Source organism: Nyctibius grandis, assembly GCF_013368605.1.
Source record: "Nyctibius grandis isolate bNycGra1 chromosome W unlocalized genomic scaffold, bNycGra1.pri SUPER_W_unloc_2, whole genome shotgun sequence".
Taxonomy (NCBI): domain Eukaryota; kingdom Metazoa; phylum Chordata; class Aves; order Nyctibiiformes; family Nyctibiidae; genus Nyctibius; species Nyctibius grandis.
Genome location: NW_027167473.1, coordinates 3384536 through 3406739, shown reverse-complemented (window position 1 = coordinate 3406739; position 22204 = coordinate 3384536). Strand labels below are relative to the sequence as shown.

The following is a 22204-nucleotide window of genomic DNA, read 5'->3' as shown; positions in this document are numbered from 1 at the left end:
CCATTCACAGGCCTGATTCTTCTCTAACTACACTTGTATATGTTAGCTGCAACTATTGTCAAATTTTGAGAGGAGACCCAAAACCTTATACCATATTAAGACAACACGCTTTAAGCTACCTATATGCACAAACATAATTAATTCTAGAAGCTGCACATATAAATGTTTACTTCTTAATTAAGCATGCCTTCACAAAAAGACTTGCAATAATCAATGCAATTAAACTGAACACTGGAAACATTTCATACCAACTCATCACAATTCTAAAGAACTAAAAGAGTAATTTCTATAGTAATCACAATACAAGTAAATTACAGTACCTCCAATATTGTCAGCTTTCAGAAAGAACTAACATACACTGAATAAAGTGTACTATAAGAACACAATGGGTAAAATATGCAATACCAGAAAGAAATTTCTCTCTTCATTTTCTTCCCTGAAATGGTTCAAATCCTTATGTACTGAAATATTCAAAGTGTTCCCTTACCTTACTTGCACTCAAAATATCTTATTTAATAATGTAAATGGACAGAAACTTTTCTCACTTATATGACTTCAGGAACAACTCATAAGAATCAGAAATAAGTCAAAGTCCTCCCATCAGCTTGCAAATGACTACCCATTCTTCAAAGCTGTCCTTCCTCTGGTTTACTGAGTTGCACTATAAATTCTTGGTATTAAAATGGCAATTTAAAGCTCTAGCAGGTGATAGAACGAGGGGCCGCAACCTGAAAAGAAGACCCTGAAAAGCATTTTAAAGGTCATAGTGAAAAAGTGACTCAAGTAAGCTTGCTTTAGCAGAAAGTGTTAATGTAATCACTGGAGTTATAAACAGGGATTTTACCCCTGTTAAAATAGTGAGGCACACACTAGAAAAGTACATGAGGTTGTGGCACTGTTTTTAAGAGGAATATTCAATATATGGATAGAGCACAGAAATTGTCCAACAATGAAGGAAAATGCCTTACAAAGAAAACCTATTTAGAGTATCAGAAAGACAACTGAGGATGACTTATACATACTAGGAATTAGAGAATTCTTCAATTTTGCACAGAATCATTTAGGTTGGAAGGGACCTCTTGAGATCATCTAGTCCAACCCCCCTGCTCAAAACAGGGTCACCTAGAGCAAGTTGCTCAGGGTCATGTCCAGTTGGGTTCTTAATACCTCCAAGGATAGAGACTCCACAACATCTTTGGACAACCTGGTACAGTCCTTGACTAACCTCACAGTAAAAAAGTGTCTTCAAGCATTCAGATGGAATTTCCTGTTTTTTTTCTGTTTTTTTCAGGTATTTAGACACAATGATAAGATCCTCCCTGAGCCTTCTCTTCTCCAGGCTGAATAGTCCCAGCTCTCTCAGCCTCTCCTCATATGGCAGATGCTCCAGTCCCTTAATCATCTTCGTGGCCCTTTGCTGGACTTGCTCCAGTAAGTCCATACCTTTCTTGTACTGGGGAGCCCCAAACTGAACACAGTACTCCAGATGTGGCCTCACTAGCACTGAGTAGAGAGGAAGGATCTACCTCAACCTCCTAGCAATGCTCTTCCTAATGCAGCCAGGGATATTGTTGGCCTTTTTTGCCACGAGGGTGCATTGCTGGCTCACGTTCAGCTTCTTGTCCACTAGGACAACCACTTCCTTCTCTGCAAAGCTCCTTTCTAGCTAGTCAGCCTGCAGCCTGTACTGGTGCCTCGGGTAAGTCCTCCCCAGATGCAGGACTTTGCATTCCCACTTGTTGAACATTATGAGATTCTTCTCTGCCCAGTTCTCTAGACTGTTGAGGTCTCTCTGAATGGCAGCACAACCATCTGGTATATCAGCCACTCCTCCCAGTTTTGTATCATCTGAAAACTTGCTGAGGCTATACTCTGTCCTATTTTCCAGGTTATTAATGAAGACAGAAAAAAGTATTGGCCCCAATATAGACTCCTGGGGGACACCACTAGTGACTTGCTTCCAACTGAAATTTGTGCCACTGACCACAACCCTCTGGGCCTGGCCATTCAGCCAGTTTCAGTCCACCTCACTGTCCATTAAGCAACATCCACTACTCTCACCTCATCCACCAAGCTAGTTGCCTCATTGTAGAAGGCTTATCAGGTTGGTCAGGCATGATTTCCCATTCATAGATCCATACTGACTCCTACCAAACACCTTCATGTCCTTCAGTTTCCAGGATTATTTTCTCCATCATCTTCCTGGGAATACAGGTGAGGCTGAACAGCCTGTAGTTCCCCAGATCTTCCTTCTTGCCTTTCTTGAAGACTGGAGTGATATTTGCTTTCTTCCACTTGTCAGGAACCTCTTCCAATCACCATGACCATTCAAAGATAATCAAGAGTGGCCTTGCAATGACATCAGCCAGCTCCCTCAGCACTTGTGGGTGCAACACATCAGGCCCCATGGACTTATGTATGTCCAGTTTGTATAAGTGCTCTTATACATGGTCATCCTCCATGGAGGGGAAATCTTCCTTGCTCCAGACTTTCCCTCTGGTCTCAGGGAACTGCAAATCCTCAAGGCTGGTCTTACCAGTAAAGACTGAGGCGAAGAAGGCATTGAGTACCTCAACCTTATCCATGCGATTTGTTACCAGTTCCCCCACCCCATTCAGCAGCAGGCAACATTTTCCCTAGTCTTCCTTTTGCTGTTTCTGTACTTGTAGAATCCTTTCTTGTTGCCAATGCATCTATCAATCAGCATTACATTTTGTACTGGACCTGTCTGGGACAGAGTTAACTTTTCTCATAGCTGCCCATATGTCACTGTGCTTTGCATTTGTGGCTAGAACAGTGTTGATAACAGACCGATGTTTTGGCTATTGCTGAGCAGTGCTTGCACAGCATAAAGGCTTTCTCTCCAACTCCCCACACCACCCCCACCTGGGATGGACAGAGTTTGTATGCCTTAAACAACTTGTTTGACAACTCTGGGATGGGTGCTACATAGGCCTGCAAGTCTGGCAAGAGATAAGGGCCTTGGGAACAGAACAAGACCTTTGCTGTGCCTTAATTGGTGTGATTTACAACTCTGGCTGGAGGAAGAGATAAGTCCTGTGGAGGCAGGATGGTATCTTTTCCTTGGGGCCGACCTACATCTTTGTAACATGAAGGCATCAACCACGCTTGTGCAGAAGCGGGGTCATACAGCGAACACCACAACTAGGAGGGATCCCGACCACCAGACACCCCTTGGGGGACCACCAACTCATTTCGAAAACAATCTAAGACTACAAATGCGCAGGCATCCCAATTAGCATGAGAAGCAAGCGGAGGGGGGAGAGAAGAAGGATGTTACCACCCTCTCCTATCTCGCATGCAAATGACCTAAAGTATTTAGAACTTCTCTCTTGGGATGTTGGTGCGCGCTCCCACCTGCCACCTGAGGATGGATCCTGCAAGTGATTTACCGAAGGACCAACTCTACAAAAAACTTACATCACTGGATCCAAGGGTGGTGATATCTCTTTTTCTCTCTCATATTCTGTATCCTCTTTCCCTTTTCCTTTTCTCTCTTTTCTCAATGCCTTTAGAAACCCAAGAAACTTACGACCATGCTACTTTCCCTGTATTAATAAATTGTTCTTAATTTCATACCAGTTATTTGGTGTCGTTTCACCTTAATTTACTCCAAGGGATTTATGAACTAGTTGCGACCAGGTTGTAACACCACCCCCCACCAAGGCCAGTAGGCTGGGTGTGAGCAAGAGGTTGGGAGGGGACATAGCCACAACAGCCGACCCCAACTGACCAAAGGGATATTCCATACCATATGACATTGTGCTCAGCAAAAAAAGCTCACGGAAAGGAGGAGGGGGGGGGGGGGCACTCATGGTTTTCGCATGTGTCTTAGCAAGCAACCGTTAAGCATGCTGAGGCTCTGTTTTTTTTCCAGAAAGTGGTTGGACACCTCATGGCTGGCCAGTGGGGAATAGTGAATTAATTTCTCCTTTTGCTTTGTTTGTACACATAGCTTTTGTTTTTCTTCTTAAACTGTCATTGTCTTGATCCACATGTCTTTTCACCTTCCTTCTGTTTTCCCCCCATTCCATGGGAGAAGGTAGTGAGCAAGAAGGAGTGATACCAGACAGTTTAGTAAAAGTAAGCCTCAGAGTAGGCCCTAAAAGGCCTACTCTGTGTAACCTTTAGACAGAATCAACTTTTCTTTCAGCAATTTTCCTTTCAGCTAAAATAACAGTACATTCTGAAGCTAACAGCATGTTTTGAAGACAGGGTCTGCTTCTGGGACTGATAACACCTAGAGTTATAGTCGTCACTGATTCTTGCTTGCGCTTAGTCTTAGAGAATCCAAAGTCTGTTAAATTTCACACTAATTACAAAAAAGGGCTAGAGATAAACAAGACTGTGAACAACATCTTTGTAGTGTCTTAAATGACTTGATTCATAGTTCTGGCGCCAGGAGTAGAGATAAATCCTGTAAGAACCAGAACAGGATCTTCTCCTTGGAGCCACCTGCATGTGTCAACAGAAAGGCCTCGACCACGCTTGCGCAGAAGCGGGGTCATACAGCGGACAGCATAACTAGGGGGGGATTACGCCCAATAGAGACCACCAGAGCCCACCCAAGACCTCTTCCCCAATTTAGTACGCATGCGCAAAGACAGTTATATAATATATTAGCATATGCATAAGGTTTCTTGGAAAAGGTGGGCGTTACTCAGAATTGTATGAATATTCACAGAATCACAGAATCAACCAGGTTGGAAGAGACCTCTGGGATCATCGAGTCCAACCGTTGCCCTGATACCACCCTGTCAACTAGACCATGGCACTAAGTGCCATGTCCAGTCTTGTCTTAAACACATCCAGAGATGGTGACTCCACCACCTCCCTGGGCAGCCCATTCCAATGTCTAATAATCCTTTCTGAAAAGAAATTCTTCCTAATGTCCAACCTGAACCTCCCCTGGCAAAGCTTGAATCACAGAATCACAGAATCACACAGAATCACAGAATGTTAGGGATTGGAAGGGACCTCGAAAGATCATCTAGTCCAATCCCCCTGCCGGAGCAGGATTGCCTAGACCATATCACACAGGAACGCGTCCAGGCGGGTTTTGAATGTCTCCAGAGAAGGAGACTCCACAACCTCTCTGGGCAGCCTGTTCCAGTGTTCAGTCACCCTTACAGTAAAGAAGTTTTTCCTCAAATTTAAGTGGAATCTCCTGTGCTCCAGCTTGCACCCATTGCCCCTTGTCCTGTCAAGGGATGTCACTGAGAAGAGCCTGGCTCCATCCTCCTGACACTTGCCCTTTACATATTTATAAACATTAATGAGGTCACCCCTCAGTCTCCTCTTCTCCAAGCTAAAGAGACCCAGCTCCCTCAGCCTCTCCTCATAAGGGAGATGTTCCACTCCCTTAATCATCTTCGTGGCTCTGCGCTGGACTCTCTCTAGCAGTTCCCTGTCCTTCTTGAACTGAGGGGCCCAGAACTGGACACAATACTCCAGATGCGGCCTCACCAGGGCAGAGTAGAGGGGGAGGAGAACCTCTCTTGACCTGCTGACCACACCCCTTCTAATACACCCCAGGATGCCATTGGCCTTCTTGGCCACAAGGGCACACTGCTGACTCATGGTCATCCTGTTGTCCACTAGGACCCCCAGGTCCCTTTCCCCTACGCTGCTCTCCAACAGGTCTGTCCCCAACTTGTACTGGTACATGGGGTTGTTCTTGCCCAGATGCAGGACTCTACACTTGCCCTTGTTATATTTCATTAAATTTCTCCCCGCCCAACTCTCCAGCCTGTCCAGGTCTCTCTGAATGGCTGCGCAGCCTTCCGGCACATCAGCCACTCCTCCCAGTTTTGTGTCATCAGCGAACTTGCTGACAGCGCACTATAATCCCTCATCCAAGTCATTAATGAATATATTGAATAGAACTGGTCCCAGAACCGACCCTTGCGGAACTCCGCTAGACACAGACCTCCAACTGGACTCTGTCCCGCTGACCACTACTCTCTGGCTTCTTTCCTTCAGCCAGTTCACAATCCACCTCACTACCCGATCATCCAGACCACACTTCCTCAGTTTAGCTGCGAGGATGCTGTGGGAGACCGTGTCAAACGCTTTACTGAAATCGAGATAGACCACATCCACAGCTTTACCATCATCTATCCACCGGGTAACATCCTCATAAAAGGCTATCAAGTTGGTTGAGCAAGACTTCCCCTTGGTGAAGCCATGCTGAGTGCCCCTAATGATCCCCCTATCCTTGATGTGCCTAGAGACAGCACCAAGAACAAGTTGTTCCATCACCTTTCCGGGGATGGAGGTGAGGCTGACCGGTCTATAGTTACCCGGGTCCTCCTTCCTGCCCTTTTTGAAGACTGGAGTGACATTCGCTTTCCTCCAGTCCTCAGGCACCTCTCCCATTGCCCACGACTTAGCAACGATGATGGAGAGTGGCCTAGCAATGACTTCCGCCAGCTCCCTCAGCACCCGCGGGTGCATCCCATCAGGGCCCATGGATTTATGGACGTCCAGGTTGCTTAATTGGTCCCTGACCCAGCCCTCATCAACCAAGACAGATTCCTCCTCTATCCTGACTTCTTCTGAGGCCTCAGGGGTCCGGGGCTCCTCAGGACAGCCTCCAACAGTATAGACAGAGGCAAAGAAGGCATTCAGTAACTCCGCCTTCTTTCTATCCTCTGTCTCCAGGACCCCCACCTCATTCATCAGTGGGCCTACATTGCCTCTAGTGTTGGCTTTACCTGCAATGTATTTGAAGAAGCCCTTTCTGTTGTCCTTGACCTCTCTTGCAAGGTTTAATTCCAAGGAGGCCTTAGCTTTCCTAGTTGCCTCCCTACATCCTCTGACAACAGACTTATATTCCTCCCAAGTGGCCAGCCCCTCCTTCCACGATCTGTACACCCTTTTCTTCCACTTGAGTTTGCCCAGCAGTTCCCTGTTCAACCATGCAGGTCTCCTGGTACCCTTCCTTGACTTCCTACCTGTTGGGATGCACTGATCTTGAGCTCGGAAGAAGCAGTCCTTGAATGCTAACCAACTATCTTGGGCCCCCTTACCTTCTAGTACCCTGTCCCATGGGATTTCCCCTAGCAATTGCTTGAAAAGGCCAAAGTTGGCCCTCCTGAAGTTCAGGGTTGTGATTCTGCTAGCTATTCTGTTCCTGCCACATGAGATCCTGAACTCTACCATCTCATGGTCACTACAACCAAGGCTGCCCTCAACCTTCACCTCTTCAACCAGACCCTCCTTGTTAGTGAGGATCAGATCCAGCAGCGCTCCCCTCCTAGTTGGCTCATCCACCATTTGCATCAGAAAGTTATCATCAATGCACTGGAGGAACCTCCTGGACTGGGGATGGCTGGCTGAGTAGGCCTCCCAGCAAATATTGGGAAAATATTGAGGCTGTTTCCTCTTGTCCTATCGCTAGTTGCCCAGGAGAAGAGGCCGACTCCCACTTCACCACAACCTCCCTTCAGGTAGTTGTAGACTGCAATAAGGTCACCTCTGAGCCTCCTCTTCTCCAGGCTAAACAACCCCAGCTCCCTCAGCTGTTCCTCGTAGGTCAGACCCTCCAGACCCTTCACCAGCTTGGTCGCCCTCCTCTGGACTCGCTCCAACACCTCAACATCTTTCTTGAAGTGCGGGGCCCAGAACTGGACACAGGATTCAAGGTGCGGCCTCACCAGTGCCGAGTACAGAGGGACGATCACTTCCCTAGACCGGCTGGCTACACTATTCCTAATAGAGGCCAGGATGCCATTGGCCTTCTTGGCCACCTGGGCACACTGCTGGCTCATGTTTAGCCGGCTGTCGATCAGCACCCCCAGGTCTCTTTCCACCGGGCCGCTTTCTAACCACTCTTCCCCCAGCCTGTAGTGCTGCATGGGGTTGTTGTGGCCCAAGTGTAAGACCCGGCACTTGTTCTTGTTGAACCTCATGCCATTGGTCTCGGCCCATCTATCTAACCTGTCCAGATCCCTCTGGAGGGCCTTCCTACCCTCCAGCAGATCGACACGCCCACACAGCTTGGTGTCATCTGCAAATTTGCTGAGGGTGCACTCAATCCCTACATCTAGATCATCTCTAAAGATATTGAACAGCACCGGCCCCAGAACTGAGCCCTGGGGAACACCGCTAGTGACCGGCCGCCAGTTGGACTTTGTCCCATTCACCACCACTCTCTGGGCTCAGCCATCCAGCCAGTTTTTAACCCATCGAAGAGTCCACCCATCCAAGCCCCGGGCAGCCAGTTTGTCTAGGAGGGTGCTGTGGGAGACAGTGTCGAATGCCTTACTGAAGTCTAGATAGACTCCATCCACAGCCCTGCCCTCATCTACTAAGCGGGTCACTTGGTCATAGAAGGAGACCAGGTTGGTCAAGCAGGACCTGCCTTTCATGAATCCATGTTGGCTGGCCCCGATGCCCCGATTGTCCTACATGTGCCGTGTAATGGCACTCAGGATGATCTGTTCCATCACCTTGCCTGGCACCGAGGTCAGGCTGACAGGCCTATAGTTCCCTGGATCGTCCTTCCAGCCCTTCTTGTGGATGGGCGTTACATTTGCTAATTTCCAGTCAGCTGGAACTTCTCCAGTTAACCAGGACTGCCAGTAGATAATCGAGAGTGGTTTGGCAAGTTCATTTGCCAGTTCCTTCATTACTCTGGGGTGAATCCCATCCGGGCCCATAGCCTTGTGGGTGTCCAACTGGCACAGCAGGTCACTAACCGCCTCCTCCTGGATTACGGGGGGTTCACACAGCCCCCCGTCCCTAACTTCAGGCTCTGGGGGCCGAGTCTCCTGAGGACAACCGGTCTTGACATTAAAGACGGAGGCAAAGAAGGCATTGAGCACCTCTGCCTTTTCCTCATCCCCTGACACTACACTACCCTCCTCATTCAGCAAGTGGTGGAGGCTCTCCTTGACCCTCCTTTTGCTGTTGATGTATTTGTAGAAGCTTTTTTTGTTATCTTTGACCGTAGCAGCCAAATCAAGCTCTAATTGAGCTTTGGCCCTTCTAATCTTCTCCCTACACGACCTGGCCACGTCCCTATAGACCTCCCAAGTTACCCGACCCTTCTTCCAGAGCAAGTAGGTTCTCTTTTTTTCCTTAAGTTCTAGCCTAAGTTCTCTGTTTAACCAGGCCGGTCTTTTTCCCCGACGGCTTGTCTTCCTACACACCGGGACAGCCTGCTCCTGAATATTTAGCAATTCCCTTTTGAAGCATGTCCAGCCTTCCTGGACTCCTTTGCCCTTCAGGAACGACTCCCAAGGGACTCGGTCCACCAACCTCTTAAACAGGCTAAAGTCAGCCTGCCAGAAATCTAAGGCAGAAGTTCTACTCTTGCCCCTCCTTACTTCCCCCACTATCGAAAACTCTAACATTTCATGGTCGCTACTCCCAAGATGGCCACCGACCCTCACATCTCCCACTAGTCCTTCTCTGTTCACAAACAACAGGTCAAGCAGGGCCCCTCCTCTAGTGGGCTCATTCACCACTTGCATGAGGAAGTTGTCCTCCACACATTCGAGGAACCTCCTAGATTGCTTCCTCTCTGCCATGTTGTATTTCCAGCAGACATCCGGCAAGTTGAAGTCGCCCACGAGTACAAGGGCCGGCGACCAGGCAGCTTCTGACAGCTGCTTGTAAAACGCCTCATCCGCCTGCTTATCCTGGTTGGGTGGTCTATAACAGACTCCCACCGGAATGTCCGCCCTGCCGACCTTCCCCCTGATCTTCACCCATAGACATTCAACCTTGTCATCCTCATCATCTTCCTCAATTTCAACACAGTCCAAGCACTCCCTAACATACAGCGCTACCCCACCCCCTCTCCTGCTTCGCCTGTCCCTCTTAAAGAGCCTATAGCCATCAATAGCTGCACTCCAGTCATGAGAGTCATCCCACCACGTTTCTGTGATGGCAACCACATCATAACCTTCCTGCTGTACAGTGGCTTCTAGCTATTCATTTTTCTATAATGTATATAACGAGTGTGCTTTTGTCCCTGGGTGTGCATGCTAGGAGGAGAGATCCCCCATGCACCCAGCGCTGCAATAAACCAATGTCGGCTTTCTAAACTATCATTTGGGTTAGAGGGTTTTCTTGGTTACTATTTTCTGGTAACAGGAGGGTGAGTGTTTGGCTGCTGCTCAGGGTCAACCCCTGATACATTTAATCAAGTATAATTGAGGCGTAGACACTGACCACACCAACTCTAGAAAAACACCTATTTATTATTTCTGAAAGAAAGCAACACTTTTGCTTTGGGGCCTATGCTAAAAGTTTATACTGCTAAAATGATTTTGACAATGGAGGGAGGCCGGGGAGGGGGGGAAGGGGTGCCATGCGACAAGAGATGAGAGAGACTGGAGCAACTTGAGAGAGTAGGGGGGACGAGGTAGATGAGAGATTGGGGAGGAGATGAGAGAAGACATGAGAGATGAGACAAGAGACAAAAGATGAGACAGGAGAGAGAAGAGGAAAAGGGGGGGCAAGAAAGGGGAAGCAAGTGATGAGAGGAGAGAGAAAGAGACTAGAGATTACAGATGAGAGAGATGTGATGGGAAACAAGATGAGAGACAAGATGACAGAGACAAGAAGAGAGGAGGAGACCAGAAGATATAAGAATGGTGAGATAAGAGACAAGACAGACCTGACAAGATGAGAGTGAGTGAGTGGCTGTGTGGTGTTAAGCTGCCTACTGGGGTTAAACCACAACAGCCCTTTTTGGTGCCTGTATTGGGTTTATGTGGCAAGGTTTTGGTAGCCTGGGGGGGGAGGGGGCTGCAGGGGTGGCTTCTGTGAGAAGAGATCAGGAGCTACCCCCATGTTGGACAGAGCCAACTCAAAAATGGACCCACCGCTTCCCAAGGCTGAGCCAGTCAGCGAAGCTGGTGATGCTTCTGTGATAGCATGTTTGAGAAAGGGTAAAAAAAAAAAAAAATGCTGCACAGCAGCTGTGAGACATGAGGTAAGACACAAGGGGAAAAATGAGACGAGTGATGAGAGGAGACACAAAATGAGAGAGATGAGACAAGAGAGGCAAGCTGACAGAAATGAGATGAGACAAGAGGCCAGGCAAGAGAAGAGTGGCCAGATGAGAGACATGACAGACCAGGTGAGAGACCAGATGAGACCAGACGAGAGTCAAGAAGATAGAAAGGCAGTATGAGAGAGGGGCGGGAGAGGAGGTATGAGAGAGAGAGAAGGGAGGGGACAGGGAGGTGCAAGAGAGGCAAGATGAGGCAAGATGAGAGAGATGGGAGGAGAGGGGAAGAGTGGAAAAGATGGGAGAAAGAAATGAGAGGTGAGGGAGAGACAAGAGGTGAGACAAGAGATGAGAAAGGCAAGATGAAAGACACAAGACAAGATGAGAGGATGAGACTTGAGACAAGAGATGAGACAAGATGAGTGATGAGAGATGAGAGGAGTCAAAGAGACAGGAGAAATGGGAGAGAGATGGGAGATGGGGGGGATAGATGAGGAGAAAGGAGAGAGAGAGAAAGGGGAGGCGAGACAAGTGATTAGATGAGACGAGGACACAAGACAATAGGGCATGAGACGAGAGATTGTGACGCATGGGGGATGAGGCAGCGGAACAGGGAGGGGTGAGAGAGGGAGATGAGAGAGGGGGCAAGAGAGGACTGAGAGATTAGATATGTGAAAGACCAGGGGAGATGAGAGGAGACAGGAGAGCAGATATACAAGAGAGTCAAGGGAGACTAGAGTGCATAGGGAGGTGAGGAAGAGGCAGGGGGTGGGAGAGGAAAGGAGAAGAGATGAGGGTCATGGGGGCGAGAGGTCCCTTCCAATCCCTAACATTCTGTGATTCTGTGATTCTGTGAGAGAGGGAGTGAGGGGGAAGACAAGAGGGGGGGAGATGAGAGGGAAGCAGAGAGTGGACAAGAGCTAGGATAAAATAGGGGGGGCAAGACAGTGAGGACAGACGAGATGCAGGGGTGAGAGAGGAGAAAGATCATAAAATCATAGAATGATTTGGGTTGGAAGGGACCTTAAAGATCATCTAGTTCCAACCCCCCCCTGCCATGGGCAGGGACACCTTCCACTAGACCAGGTTGCTCAAAGCCCCATCCAACCTGCCCTTGAACGCTTCCAGGGAGGGGGCATCCACAACTTCTCTGGGCAACCTGGGCCAGTGTCTCACCACCCTCACAGTAAATAATTTCTTCCTAAGATCTAATCTAAATCTCCCCTCTTTCAGTTTAAAACCATTCCCCCTCGTCCTATCACTACATGCCCTTGTAAAAAGTCCCTCTCTCGCTTTCCTGTAGGCCCCCTTCAGGTACTGGAAGGCTGCTAGAAGGTCTCCCTGAAGCCTTCTCTTCTCCAGGCTGAACAACCCCAACTCTTTCAGCCTCTCTTCATAGGAGAGGTGCTCCAGCCCTCTGATCATCTTCGTGGCCCTCCTCTGGACTCGCTCCAACAGATTCATGTCCTTATGTTGGGGGCCCCAGAGCTGAGCTCAGTACTGCAGGGGGGGTCTCACGAGAGCAGAGTAGAGGGGCAGAATCACCTCTCTTGACCTGCTGGCCACGCTGCTTTTGATGCAGCCCAGGATATGGTTGGCTTTCTGGGCTCCAAGCGCACATTGCCGGCTCATGTTGACCTTCTCGTCAACCATCACCCACAAGTCCTTCTCCTCAGGGCTGCTCTCAATCCATTCTCCGCCCAGCCTGTGTTTGTGCTTGGGATTGCCCCAACCCACATGCAGGACCTTGCTCTTGGCCTTGTTGAACTTCATGCGGTTCGCACGGGCCCAGCTCTCAAGCCTGTCAAGGTCCCTCTGGATGGCATCCCTTCCCTCCAGCGTGTCGACCGCACTACAAAGCTTGGTGTCATCAGCAAACTTGCTGAGGGCGCACTCAATCCCACTGTCCATGTCACTGACAAAGATGTTGAACAGCGCCGGTCCCAATACCGACCCCTGAGGAACGCCACTCGTCACTGGTCTCCACTTGGACACTGAGCAGTTAAGATGAGATGAGAGGAGGGGAGATGGTGGGGAGGCAAGAGAGGCACAAAAGAGGGACTGGGGGGGGTGGGGAGGGAGAGACATAGGGATGAGAGAGGTGGAAAGGAGAGAGAGGGGCAGCTGGAGAGGGATGAGATAGGCTCAAGAAAGAGGGAGGAGGGGAGAGCAAGAGGATGAGATGAGAGGTTCAGGGAGGGAAGACAAGAGGGGAAGAGGAAATGGAGGGAAAGGGGAGAGAGGAAGGAAAGGCGGGGAGAGGGGTGGCAGAGAGAGGTAGGAGAGGAGTGATGGCTGAGAGAGGCACGATGCCTGAGAGGTGGCTGGGAGAGAGACAAAAGAGAGGCAAGGGAGGAGAGAGCCTGAGAGGAACAAGAAAGGAGATAGGGCTGAGAGAGATATGACAGAGGCAAGAGAGGAGTGAGGGCTGAGAGAGGGGTGAGCTCTGAGAGAGAGCTGGGATAGGTGCAAGGGTCTAGAGATCTGAGGGACAGAAAGACTGGAGAGAGCCAGGAGAGAGGCAAGGGAGGAGACAGATGAGAGAGGGTGTCCTGGTTTGGACTAGGACAGACTTTTCACTTTTAACTTTCTTTTAAGAGACTACTTTTCTGAAGTCCCTATTGGGCCTCTTTGTCCCACAGAGGAAGGGACTGTAGAGTGCCGCACCTGCAGGGAGGGGCAGACAGGACAGGTGACCTGAACTGACCAACGGGGTATTCCATCCAACACACATGATATACTCAGTTAAAAGCTGGGGGACCACAAGGGTCATGCTCTCTTCCCCTATGGCCGGCACCCTGGGAGGACCCTGCCCGCGCTCCTGCCTTCACTCCTGAATCTGGTTCCTGCCTGCTGCTGCGTGCGCTTCGGGACTCCCCAGCACCTGCCCTGCAGCATCAGTGGTGACGTGGTCATCATTGTGGGGAGCTCAGTAGCGGTTTTGTATACAGTTCATTATTTATTATACTCTTTCTTTTTCCTTGTTACTGTTCATTAAAACCGTTTTAACTTTCCAACCCATAAGTCTCTCTCCCTTTTCTCTTTTCCTTTTCCCTTTGGGGAAGGAGAAGGTTAACAGAGAGCATCTGCTGTCCATTTAACCCCCCCGCCCAGCCTTAAACGGTGCCCAAAGTGGGGCACGGGCACTAGAGGAGCAGCCCCGACCGACCTGTCCCCTGAATGACTGGTGGGGTGGGGGGAGACCTGGCTAGCTCAGCGGAGGGGGTACCAGATTTCTTACTTTGAGAGTCTTGAGGGGTTGGAAGTTAAAACAGTTTGCAACATGCCGATATCCTTGTCCCTGAGCACAATTCTTTATCATGTTTTCATGTAGTTTTGTTCTGAGTTAAGTGCCCTGATATTGTCTTACCTGCCATACACATTGTTTATGAGCCTTTACTTGGGGTTTGTCAGGGCTGGGGGCTGGGTTAAAGGCCTTGCTTTGCTTTGAGTTTTACTGTCTATGTACTCCGTGCTAAAGTGGACCATTATCACCCTGATGGCTTATCTCTATGCAACAATGACGGCAGTGGGGAGCAGGAGTCAATAGCAGCGGCTTTAGCGGAGCACTTCGGGTGCCTCCTGTCGACCACTGTTAATCACTACACTTGTAATTTCACCTTGGGGAATCATACTTTTCCTTTTCCTGCCAAGCTGACTCCACCAGGTTTTGGGAATTTTGGATGTTCTTGGGACCACTGTAATAGCATGCTCCTATTACTGGTTCTCTCAAATGTTTTTCAGGTGTGGTATAAAGTTAAACATCAGTGCAAGTGCAGGTATAGGTGTTGTGAAGCCACCTCAACTCCTACAACATGTGCTGCCTCCCCAACAAGCACCACAGCCATGCTAACCCCCACAACAGGCACTGCCACCACTCCAGCTCCAGCAACAGGCACCACAGCTACGCCAACCTCAGTGAGAGCAGCCATGACCACCCCCCTACTCAACCTGTGTTGGTGTCAGTCGCCCCTGTAACCAGGAGAAAACACAAAAGAAAATCCGTTCGTGTAGTGGAGGACAGCGAGGATAGAAACAAGGGAGAAGGTCCTTCTCAATCAGGCCCATCGCAGGATGAAGACTCAGACACAGAGGTAACGGTCCACTCCCTATCCCTGAAGGAGCTACGAAACATGCGGAAAGATTTTAGCCGCCATGAAGGTGAGCCAATTATCACCTGGTTGCTCCGATGCTGGGATAATGGGGACAATAGCTTGGACTTGGAGGGTAGAGAAGCCAAGAGGTTGGGATCCCTGGCCAAAGAAGGGGGCATTGATAAGGCGCTTGGGAGAAAGGCAGCTACTCTTAGCCTCTGGAGGCGACTCCTGTCAGCTGTAAAGACCAGATATCCCTTTAAGAATTGTATCATATGTCACCTGAGTAAATGGACCAACGTGGAAAAAGGTATCAAGTACCTGAGAGAACTGGCTGTGTGCGAGATGATCTATAGCGACCCACAGACAATTGTAGACCCCGATGAAATGCCATGCAGCCGACCTATGTTGCGCAAGTTGGTGCAGAGTGCCCCAACGACATATGCCCACACATTGTCAATATTGGTCTGGGGAAGAGGGAAAGAGACACTGACTGTGGGTGATGTTGAAATGGTTGGGGACCCAAGAGCAAGGGGGATGTTGTAAATACCTTAATTACTCGACTGTCCTGGGTGCTCAACTAAACAAAGGGAAGCCTTTACAATTTGGAGAGTGGTAATGGCTGTAAGATAAGGAGGCTCCAGGATGGTCTCACTTCAGATGGCTGGGCCTTGGGATGAGCGGATGCAGGAGAACATAAAGATAAGGGAACTGCAACAGCTACCTCAAAGGCCGTGGCCTACGTGATCACCGGACGGAGTTTGCGCAGAAGCAGGGGTCAGGCAGCGAACACAGTGAGGAAGACTACCGGCCTTCATCTGAAGACCCCTGACGACCACCAGGGAAAACGACTGCGCATGCGGAACGGACATTTGCATATCTCATGGCTATGTAAATGAGTTCTCGGAAATCCTATGACTATGTATGACTTTATGGTATATAGTCTCTGAAAATTTGCCAAGTCACAGAATCACAGAATCAACCAGGTTGGAAGAGACCTCTGGGATCATCGAGTCCAACCGTTGCCCTGATACCACCCTGTCAACTAGACCATGGCACTAAGTGCCATGTCCAGTCTTGTCTTAAACACATCCAGAGATGGTGACTCCACCACCTCCCTAGGCAGCCCATTCCAATGTCTAATAATCCTTTCTGAAAAGAAATTCTTCCTAATGTCCAACCTGAACCTCCCCTGGCAAAGCTTGAGGCTGTTTCCTCTTGTCCTATCGCTAGCTGCTCCGGAGAAGAGGCCAACTCCCACTTCACTACAACCTCCCTTTAGGTAGTTGTAGACTGCAATAAGGTCACCTCTGAGCCTCCTCTTCTCCAGGCTAAACAACCCCAGCTCCCTCAGCCGTTCCTCACAGGTCAGACCCTCCAGACCCTTCACCAGCTTGGTCGCCCTCCTCTGGACTCGCTCCAACACCTCAATGTCTTTCTTGAAGTGCGGGGCCCAGAACTGGACACAGGATTCAAGGTGCGGCCTCACCAGTGCCGAGTACAGAGGGACGATCACTTCCCTAGACCGGCTGGCTACACTATTCCTAATAGAGGCCAGGATGCCATTGGCCTTCTTGGCCACCTGGGCACACTGCTGGCTCATGTTTAGCCGGCTGTCGATCAGCACCCCCAGGTCTCTTTCCACCGGGCTGCTTTCTAACCACTCTTCCCCCAGCCTGTAGTGCTGCATGGGGTTGTTGTGGCCCAAGTGTAAGACCCGGCACTTGTTCTTGTTGAACCTCATGCCGTTGGTCTCGGCCCATCTATCTAACCTGTCCAGATCCCTCTGCAGGGCCTTCCTACCCTCCAGCAGATCGACACTCCCACACAGCTTGGTGTCATCTGCAAATTTACTGAGGGTGCACTCAATCCCTACGTCTAGATCATCTATAAAGATATTGAACAGCACCGGCCCCAGAACTGAGCCCTGGGGAACACCGCTAGTGACCGGCCGCCAGTTGGACTTTGCCCCATTCACCACCACTCTCTGGGCTCGGCCATCCAGCCAGTTTTTAACCCATTGAAGAGTCCACCCATCTAAGCCCCGGGCAGCTAGTTTGTCTAGGAGGATGCTGTGGGAGACAGTGTCGAATGCCTTACTGAAGTCTAGATAGATTCTGTCCACCAACCTCCTAAACAGGCTAAAGTCTGCCCGCCAGAAATCTAAGGCAGAAGTTCTGCTCTTGCCCCTCCTTACTTCCCCCACTATCGAAAACTCTAACATTTCATGGTCGCTACTCCCAAGACGGCCACCGACCCTCACATCTCCCACTAGTCCCTCCCTGTTCACAAACAACAGGTCAAGCAGGGCCCCTCCTCTAGTGGGCTCATTCACCACTTGCATGAGGAAGTTGTCCTCCACACATTCGAGGAACCTCCTAGATTGCTTCCTCTCTGCCATGTTGTATTTCCAGCAGACATCCGGCAAGTTGAAGTTGCCCACGAGTACAAGGGCCGGCGACCGGGCGGCTTCTGACAGCCACTTGTAAAACGCCTCGTCCGCCTGCTCATCCTGGTTGGGTGGTCTATAACAGACTCCCACCGGAATGTCCGCCCTGCCGACCTTCCCCCTGATCTTTACCCATAGACATTCAACCTAGTCATCCTCACCATCTTCCTCAATTTCGACACAGTCCAAGCACTCCCTAACATACAGCGCTACCCCACCTCCTCTCCTGCTTCGCCTGTCCCTCTTCAAGAGCTTATAGCCATCCATAGCAGCACTCCAGTCATGAGAGTCATCCCACCACGTTTCTGTGATGGCAACCACATCATAACCTTCCTGCTGTACAGTGGCTTCTAGCTCTTCCTGTTTGTTGCCCATACTGCGTGCATTGGTGTAAACGCACTTCAGCTGGGCTAGCGGCCTTGCCCCCGACGCAGACCTGTCGCCCCTAGGTTCATTTGCGGTTGCCCTGGTCTTATCCCCCTCCCCCATCGGACCTAGTTTAAAGACCTCTTGATCAGCCCTGCCAACTTCTGGGCCATAACCCTTTTCCCCTTCTGATTCAGCTGTTCCCCATCTGGCATAAGCAGGCCCGGTGCCATGAAAGCCTCCCCGTGGTCAACGAACCCAAAATCCCACCTACGGCACCAGTCTCTTAGCCACATATTAATCTGTTGTATTTTCATTGTCTTTTCCCTATTTTCACCTAACACCGAAGGAATTGGTCGGTGGAGCACTCATGGTGGATAATCCCCAGTGCTGCCCAGCGCTGCAATAAAGAATGCCTGCTTAATAACACTCTGGGGTTATTGAGTTTCCTTTCGGACTCCTTACCCAGCTGCACCGAGCTTCCCACTTCGGTGAGGAAAGTTAGAAAGCAAGGGGGTTTGGAGATCTCCGATTTTTGTATCAGTTTTGGCGAGCCAGGCAGGAGACTCTCTGTCTGGCTGCAGGACCCCTGGGTCGGAGACTCCCTTGGCCGGCCCCGGAGACTTCTCTGGAGGGACTCCCTGATTCAGCGGATCCGTGCGGGGACAGACAAGGACCACTGGTAAGAAAAGGCATTCTTTCTGTGTTTGTTTTGTTTTGGTTTGGTTTTGTTTCTGTTTTGGGGACCAGTCATTTGGAGCTACTCATAAGTCGCGGTTCGTAAGAACCCCGCCAGGTGGCATACATTTGCATGTACGATTTGTATTAATCATCCAGTTAGTGCAGTCGGTTGTGCATTTGTATTTGATTTTGGTTTACATTTGCATGTACGAGTCATATTAATCGTCCGGTTAGTGCGATTGTCTGTTTGTGCATTTGTATTTGGGGCTGCTCATAAATCGCGGTTCGTGAGAACCCCGCCAGGTGGCATTTGGTTACATATGCGTAGTAATACGTACGTGTTTGGTATACGCGTATTTGAAAATCTTTGAATAACCTATGTTGTCATTTGTCATCTGGGGAGTAGCAGCTGTTGTTGTTAACTTTGTAATCTCTGTACCTTTGTTGGTCTCCCTGAGGTTTTGGGGTGGGGGGTGAGTGAATGTTCAGAGGAAAAAATCTGTTTATTGTAACTTGACTTTGTATCTGAACTTGTATGATTGTGTGAGTGAGACGTACAAATACGTACGAAGCGAGTGCGGAGCCCGGATCCGCGGTTCTGTTATCCCGCGAGGGAAACAGCCGGAGAAGGACAAAGTGATTGATAAATGTGGGAACCTGAAATACTCTCTATAGTAATTGTTAATTGTTGTCTGTCTGTGTGTGTGTAAGTGTTCGGGCCCCAGTCCCTGTCTTTGTGTTTTATAAATTTTTGAATGGGAAACCAACAGGGGTGGGGTTTTGAAAAAGAGCCCTTTGGGCTGCGTTCTGACTCACTGGAAAGATATTGGGGGACCACCTGGAGGAAATGTGAGCCATAAGACTTTGATAAAATATTGCAATTGGTGGCCTTTACACAAGTTATATGACGGAGAAAAATGGCCTGTTAACGGAACTTTAGATTACAATACTTTTTTACAACTTATGTTATTTTTAAGAAGGGAAAGAAAATGGGATGAAGCGGGTTATGCAGATATGTTCTTTACTCTGTGGAATCACCCAGAGTGGCAAAAGGAATGTGGAATTAATTTAGCACCCCAGGACCCTATGGTCCTGGCGATAGGAAAAAAAAAAAAAAAAAAAGAACAAAAAAATAAGCTAAATGGGAGGTTAAAAGGATGTTGCTCAGCTTGTAGCATTGGACAACTAATTGTGACCACAGACCATTTGGTGGAAGCAAAGTCACTCCCTAAGGGCACATCGTCACAATGAGCCGAAATAATTGCTCTTGTGAGAGAACAGGAGCTTGCCAAAGGATTGCGAGTGAACATCTGGACAGATTTGAAGTATGCCTTTGGTGTAGTCCATGCCCATGGAGCAATTTGGAAAGAACGGGGACTTTTAACTGCTCAAGGGAAAGGTATAAAACATGCTGATATGATTTTGCGACTTCTAGATGCTGTACTACTGCCGTCAGCAGTAGTGATCATGCACTGCAAAGGACATCAGAAAGGTAACACTGACAGGGGAGTGGGAAATAAATTGGCTGATTATGAGGCAAGATGATCTGCGGAACAAGGTGAGGTATTAAGTTTAATTCCTGAAAAATCTTTGCCTCTACCGGAAAAGGTTGAATATGATGAAGGGGATCAGAAGTTAATTGCTGGTCTGGGGGCCAAAATCGACCCCTCAGGATGGGCAGTGTTAGGAGACAATAGAGTGGTAGTTCCCTTTAGGATATTATGGAAATTGATAAAGGTGGAACATGACAAAACACATTGGGGACTGGAGCCTTATATGAATCCCTTATCAAGCAAATAGCAGCTAGAAGATTGTATCAAACTATAAAAGCCATAGTTAGAAGATGTGAGGTATGCCTAAAGAATAATCCAAAGGTGGAACATCGTGTGAAATTTGGAAATATTAGTAAGGGAAAGGTCCCAGGCCAAATCTGGCAAATAGATTTTTCGGAACTCCCTAGAAAAGGGGGGTATCGGTATCAACAATACTTAATTGCATTAGGAAAACAATTACAAGAAGTAAACAAATTGGTGATCTCTACTAGAGCATGTGATTTAGATCACCAATGCATTTGTTTAAACCTGGGGAGTGGGTTTATGTTAAAAATATTTCAGGTAACCCTCTTGAAGAGAAATGGAGCAGCCCTTTTCAAGTTTTGCGGTCAAGCTTGAGAAGCACACTGCCTGGATCCACTACTTGAGAATCAAGAAGGCACCTGAAGGACCATGGAAATCCCAACTCACAGGACCCACATCCGTAAAGCTAACTCGAGACTGTTAATGATTATATTGTGGTTTTGTTTTTGCTTTAGTATAGTAATGTCCTTCACTCCCAGTTGGCCCTTGAAAAGAGGGCCAACTACTGCGAATTTCACGTGGTGGTGGAAAAAGGTCCCTCAGACAAGGCGCCAAGACAATTTTACATGTGAAAGCAGTAAGACGTGCCTTTACGTCGACATTTGGTTTACTGTGAATTGTACTCTACGGAGACCCTACAATAAGAAGGAACAATCCACATATGGAGTAACATTAACTGGATGGCAGGGAATGACCTTCGCATTGTGTCCAAATTTGACAAATATTACTGTAAAACCACAAGCCACCTTAAAATGTTGTACAGTGAAGGGAGTAGGAACCCCACAGCAGTTAACAGAATGCCAGCAGAATAATGATACCAATACTCTCATAAATGGAACTTACACTTGGGAACCCGGTGACTGGGAGACATTTATCTGTGGAAATGGAAGCTCAATCATTAATAGGGCTACTCGGTGGGTGGCTACTGTAACATTTCTAAATCCCCGATCCACCGTAAACCGGGATCAGTTAATCAGGTTACCTTCTACTTGCATAAATGTGGCAAGAATTAGGCAGAAGCATGTGTTATTCTTTAACCTCTCCTTTTCAGCCTCCCCTCCTTGTAGGACAAAATGAGCGTGGTTTGACACTTTGCTTGGAGGTGTAGGAACTGGGATAGGACTCCTAAATTCAGTAGATTTAGAGACTTTAAGAAGCAAAGTCGGAACGGCAGGGTTTGATGTAGCTCAGGCAATTAAGATTCAGGCTGATTGGCTACCAACCACCTTTAACCCTCAGATACAGGCTTTAGAATACGATATAGAATCTTTACATTTCTTTAATTGAAGCATAATTACCCAAGTGCAATCGCTACGAAATCTGACACGATTCATGAATTGGACTGTTTGCACCCTGCAGACTATGTGGCAATTGGAACAAAAGGATAAGGTGCAATCCTACTTGATGGGTAATAATGAGTTTATGTGGAGGAGATTATTTGAACATTGGATTCACACTGAACACTGGATAAGACCTAATTCCCAATTTGTACAATGCCACAATAGATGGTGTGCTGGAAAATTAATATACTACAATATAACCAACCTTGAAATAATGTGTAAGTTTCTAGTACTCCCAACACTCTTTCCGAGTGAGGGAAACTCAGAATATTGGCTACCGGAGTTTCAAGGAAAATATATCGGGAACAATAACAGAACGTATGATTTAGATCTTTGTGAAGCCACTTCTGATGGAATCTTATGTGGACAACAATCTCAGTCATATGAACCCTGCTTATTAGAGCATTCTGTTAACAGCTGCAAATGGACGA

The 22204-nt window shown here is 48.4% G+C and overlaps 1 protein-coding gene across 1 annotated transcript in view; it reads right to left on the bottom strand.

Moving 5' to 3' along the window:
- Positions 1–22204, bottom strand: part of LOC137677168 (transcription factor RFX3-like) — a 202016-nt gene that overhangs the window by 141013 nt on the left and 38799 nt on the right. The window lies entirely within an intron of this gene.